The sequence below is a fragment of the Patiria miniata genome, unplaced genomic scaffold, assembly GCF_015706575.1.
Source record: "Patiria miniata isolate m_02_andy unplaced genomic scaffold, ASM1570657v1 HiC_scaffold_7, whole genome shotgun sequence".
Taxonomy (NCBI): Eukaryota; Metazoa; Echinodermata; class Asteroidea; order Valvatida; family Asterinidae; genus Patiria; species Patiria miniata.
The window spans coordinates 1784973-1791306 of record NW_024037074.1 but is presented as its reverse complement, the minus strand read 5'-3'; positions in this window follow the sequence as shown (position 1 = coordinate 1791306).

Genomic DNA, 6334 nt, shown 5'->3' with positions numbered 1-6334 from the left:
AGAAATTTCGTTTTTTGGTGAAAATTGAAAAAAAATGCAAGGGTTTAGCCTTACTTTTTTATCAAATTTGGCCAAAAATTGACTTTTCTCCAAACTTTAGAGAACATCCTTTCGAAGTCAGAGGAGCACCAATCAATACTCAAACACCCAATATTTGGAAGATTTGGGCAAAAAACCATCGATTTTGTGAAACTTAAAATCATGTTTTTGACTCATTTTACACCATATTTTCGTCCATATTTTCTTTTGAAAAGGAAATCTTTCTAGAAATGGAGTTGGAATGTGTTCTAGGGTGCCTTGGGCATCTTTCTAGCAAGTTACAAGAAATTTCGTTTTTTGCTGAAAATTGAAAAAAAATGTAAATGCCTTACTTTTTTATCAAATTTGGCCAAAAATTGACTTTTCTCCAAACTTTGCAGAACATCCTTTCGAAGTCAGAGGAGCACTAATCAATACTCAAACACCCAATATTTGGAAGATTTGGGCAAAAACCATCGATTTTATGAAAAATAAATTCATATTTTTGACTTATTTTACACCATATTTTCGTGCATATTTTCTTTTGAAAAGGAAATCTTTCTAGAAATGGAGTTGGAATGTGTTCTAGGGTCCCTTGTGCATCTTTCTAGCAAGTTACAAGAAATTTCGTTTTTTGGTGAAAATTGAAAAAAATGCAAGGGGTTAGCCTTACTTTTTTATCAAATTTGGCCAAAAATTGACTTTTCTCCAAACAATGCAGAACATCCTTTCGAAGTCAGAGGAGCACCAATCAATACTCAAACACCCAATATTTGGAAGATTTGGGCAAAAACCATCGATTTTGTGAAAAATTAATTCACATTTTTGACTTATTTTACACCATATTTTCGTCCATATTTTCTTTTGAAAAGGAAATCTTTCTAGAAATGGAGTTGGAATGTGTTCTAGGGTCCCTTTGGCATCTTTCTAGCAAGTTACAAGAAATTTCGTTTTTTGCTGAAAATTTTAAAAAATGCAAGGGGTTAGCCTTACTTTTTTTATCAAATTTGGCCAAAAATTGACTTTTCTCCAAACTTTGCAGAACATCCTTTAGAAGTCAGAGAAGCACCAATCAATACTCAAACACCCAATATTTGGAAGATTTGGGCAAAACCATCGATTTTGAAAAAAAAAAAATAAGTTCACATTTTTGACTGATTTTACACCATATTTTCGTCCATATTTTATTTGGAAAAGCAAATCTTTCTATAAATGGAGTTGGAATGTGTTCTAGGGTCCCTTGGGCATCGTTCTAGCAAGTTACAAGAAATTACGTTTTGGGGTGAAAATTGAAAAAAATGCAAGGGGTTAGCCTTACTTTTTTATCAAATTTGGCCAAAAATTGACTTTTCTCCAAACTTTGCAGAACATCCTTTCGAAGTGAGAGGAGCATCAATCAATACCCAAACATCCAATATTTGAAAGATTTAGGCAAAAACCATCGATTTTGTGAAAAATAAATTTACATTTTTGACTGATTTTACACCATTTTTTCGTCCATATTTTCTTTTGAAAAGCAAATCTTTCTACATATGGAGTTGGAATGTGTTCTAGAGTCCCTAAGGCATCTTTTTAGAAAGTGACAAGAAATTTCGTTTTCTGGTAAAAATTGGAAAAAATGCCTTACTTTTTTATCAAAATTTGGCCAAAAATTGACTTTTCTCCAAACAATGCAGAACTTCCTTTCGAAGTCAGAAGAGCATCAATCAATACTCAAACACTCAATATTTGGAAGATTTGGGAAAAACCATCGATTTTGTGCGAAATAAATTAAGATTTGTGACTAATTTTATCCCATATTTTCGTCCATATTTTCTTTTGAAAAACAATCTTTCTACAAATGGAGTTGAAATGTGTTCTAGAGTCCCCAAGGCATCTTTCTAGCAAGTTACAAGAAATTTCGTTTTTTGGTGAAAAATGAAAAAAATGCAAGGGGTTAGCCTTGCTTTTTTATCCAAATTTGGCCAAAAAATTGTTTAGCAATATTTTCTTTTGAAAAGCAAATCTGTCTTCAAATGTGTCCCTCAGGCATCTTTCTAGCAAGTTTCAAGAATTTCATTTTTTGGTCAAAATTGAAAAAAATGCCTTACATTTTTATCAAAATACGGCCAAAAATTGACTTTTCTCCAAACAATGCAGACTATGGAGGACTGTGGACTATGGAGAGATAATCCTGAATCAAACCGCTACTCGATGTGCGAAATCGAGTTTGCATGTGCTTTACCCGTGCAATGCCAAGTTTGGTCAGGGATCGGCTGTAGGGAATGAAATCCAAACCACCGGTCTTGGATGACGTAGTTGATTTCCAATGATCAGTCTACATTGACTGATTTTTGAAAATGAAGAGTGCAATATGGACGACATCGTGCGTCGTGATTAAAAGGTCGTGCATGGTTTTTCACTGTTTTTTCGAAAAGGGTAATATCCATTGAACTTACACTTTTAACAGGTTAGGTTGTGAACCATGATTCTTCTTTTGGATTTTGAGTGGTGTTATAATTGAAAACGAGCAAAATGCATGAAAAACAAATTATCCTTAAAAACCGGAGATGCCGCGCGCACGGTGCACAAGTTGACGGATTCTTTTTTTTTAAAGTCTCGTCGAATCACGCGTTGCCGAGAATGTGGCACTATGACGTCATTCAATTAACCATCACAAGACAGAGAGGATTTCTGTCGTTCCTCCATCTACAGTTAAGTTCTTAATACACCAGGGGAAAGGGGGGATTTCGAAAAAAAGAATTGGTCCAGTGATATATACAACGATATGTATTTGGGTCATTTTATAAATTTATGATCCACTTTCTACCTGTCTCAGTTACATCTGACATGATTGTTAAACAAACTAACAATCTAACAAATAAAAATACATGTAGCTCGAAGTTGATTGAATACAAAGTTACGGGGTAGCAGGGACAGCAAGTACACTCAGCACCCTAGATTGATAGAATGCCCAATTTCCAAATGTGAAAAAAAGAACGCTCTTGATAAGTTAAAGGATTCCGTTAAAATCCTTTTCACAGTTCAAAACGGTCGTAATTTTACATGGGTTTGAGTCCAACAAGATGAATCTTTAAAAACTTCTGGGACCAAGAGCAAACTCTTCATCAGAAAAAAAAAATAAAAGTAGAGTTTCCACCATCTACCCGTCATAATAAGTAATAGATTATAATTTCTCATTAAAATTAAAACCCTCCTATGGAAACATGCATTCTGAGCCATGCTGTTACTTGGGTCAATATTAGTCAAGTGACCCATTGGTTTGTTAAAAGTATACCGCGGGAAGTGGAAGGAAACTTTTAACATTTGTGACCTTTTAAGCAGCAGAAGGGCTGTTACAACTGATAATGTAGTAACCAACGGATAATGTATCACCAACCGATAATGTCACACAAATTGACCGATACTGTATCACTAACCGATAATGTAACAGAAATTGACCGATAGTGTAGTAAATGTTACTACACTATCGGTCAATATTTGTTACATTATCGGTTAAGACCGATAATGTAACAACAATCGACTGATAGTGTAGTACATTTTTACTACACTATCGGTCAATTTGTGTGACATTATCGGTTAGAGATACAGTATCGGTCAATTTGTGTGACATTACCGGTTAATGATACATTATCCGTTGTTTTCTACATTATCAGTTGTAACAAGGGCTCACCCAATAATCCCACAAACGCCCAGTTGCAAAACAGTGTGCTTTGATTATCAACTACATCTGCATAAAACTGCATGGTTTGACACACCTAGTTGTCCAAGCTCCATATAATTTTATACATTGTGTAATAAAATTCTAGCTAGAATATATAAAATAAATTCTATAAAAGATTTTCATATGAGGTTAAGGTGGACTATTTGAATACATTTTGTGTGGGTTTCAGTTTGAAAGACATGATCCACACAATACTAAAGATATTAATTAGTGCAATTTCATTAACAAAAATCTTTTTATTATATATATAAAAAATATAAAAATACCCTGCCTGTAGCGTGGTCAAGTGAACTTTACAAACTCAATTTCTACAGTGCTAAAATACAATTTTAAAACAAATATTAAATGAAGCAGTGAAATTACAACAACAAAAATCATATATAATGTGCTTTTCAGAAATGAACTATTTGAGGGGTTAGTATAATAGATCAAATATTGTTACACTGACTTGTTTTAAGTTTTGTGTTCGAAAAAGCTGGAAAAACCAATAAAAACAAAAATGTTCAAGCAGTCTGGTTCCCTGACTCCACTAAAGATGAAATGGATCAATGCCGGAAAACTGTAAGGTAAGGGAACCAATTTAGCTGGCCTGCACCCGTTCCTGAACATGTAACCAATAGCAAACACAATTTGGACTGCAATTGGTAAATTTGGAGCAGTAGTTGAAAAAAAGTTATACAAAATATCACTTTTCTTGAAAATGACTTCACACCAGGTGCCATCATTTGACAGGATGCCTTAGATAGTAATTTACCAACAAGGTATTTCGTAAAAATTTGGTAGTTTTGTTTTTTGATGTTTGCAAATGTTGTATGTTGCCTTTAAATGCATTGACAAAATTAAAACAACTGGTTTGGCTCCAATAATATTCAGACTAGTTCAGCTGTAGTAAATCACAAGTTAGTCACGTGTCAAATCACAGATTTAGGTCACAATTATGTAAACTGGAGCAATGACAAAGGAAGGCGGTTGACATAGTTCATTTGAATGGTTATGTAAGCTATGTATGGGCTCCATGCGCCAACAAAAGAGGGCGCATTTTTACCACTTTTGAGAGCCCCATGGACAGGACACACAGCGTGTGCATACTGTACTGTTCGCACGCGAAGTGCGCACGACTTCCTGAACGTGCCAAAACTACTAACCGCATCTTCTTTGCGTGAACGTCAGGCGACAGCGGCGCGCGAATACGTTCAAATTTATCTTGTGATTGCCTCCCAGACTAATCCCCGCCCCCAATCACTTTGGATCATTCGAAATTTGCAGTGGATGGAGTGGGAACCAGTCTAGGTCTCCCCCAACTCTCCTTTTCTGGCCGTTGAGGGGGTACATTTCCTTAACTTATGACTCCACTACAACTCTGATTCAGACTAAACTGCGTCCAAATGACCATGACTGTGGCTGGAAATAACACATGCGCCTATGGAAGAAGCCGCAGCCGCTTCCCAAAGACCTGTCATTGGGACGCGGCTCCAGCTTTGATACCCTGTTAGACTCTCACACTGTATAAATCAAACCACTCAAAGCATTAACAAATTCTACAAGTATACACTCAAGAAATTAAATTAAAATATAGTAGAAACTATTTTAGTAAAGCTAAAAGTATACCCTGTTGCACTCTCCAACTGTATAAATCAAATCACTCACGAAATAAAAAAAAAATACACAAGTTAAGCTAAAAAAATAATACAATCTCCAATAGGAAGGGGTTTTTTAATTGTTTTTTGGTGACCTTTAAAGTTGGAAAAAATCTATCTTTGGTTTTGAGGTTTGTCTCTTTCTAAACATATTTGCGGGAACCGGATTCCCGCGGTCTGGAAAAAAAAATGGAATGGAATGTTATTTTCAATTTCCAGGTCTGGAAAAGTCATGGTAATTTGTAAAAGTGACAAAAAGGCACGGAAAAGTCCTGCAATTTTGTAAGGACCAATTTATTTGATATTTTAAACTGTGTACACTCATAATGTATAATTTATTCCCAACTAAATGCGAGAGGTTTTGAAAGACAAGTGCTCTGTTTTGTTGTTTCTGCTGAGCACTTTTCACAGAACAAGTTTTGCAGTTTTGATCTGCATTTTGATGAAGAAGGTCATGGATTTTCATAATTTGGTCGTGGGAAAATTCATAGAATTTTATTGTCCTAAACGTGGAAAGAACGTGAAAATATGAATGCCACACAAAATTTTGTTTGAAATTGGACAAATTGTTTCGCTGTGTACAATGTTCATGATTTTGTTTATACCTGAAGGTGCTGTTGCCTGAGCACACACGGACAAAATATGTTACCGGTGACGTAAAAATGGCAATCATTTTGCCAATTTTGACGCTTCTGCCTTAGATGACATCACTTCTTTGGTCAGGAAAGACCCGCCAAAGACTAAAAGACCCGCCAAAGAAATGGCAGTACAAAGACTGGGAAAAAGATGGTTACAGGGAAACCAAGGTAACATTAAAAATGAATTACGTATTCCTTTAAAACCAATATTCATTATTATATCAGGCTTCCAGTGGTACAAATACATCGGCGTATTGTATGCTTTCGTAAAAAGTACCCAGATGACTGCAATATTATGTCAGTAAAAGTACATGTAC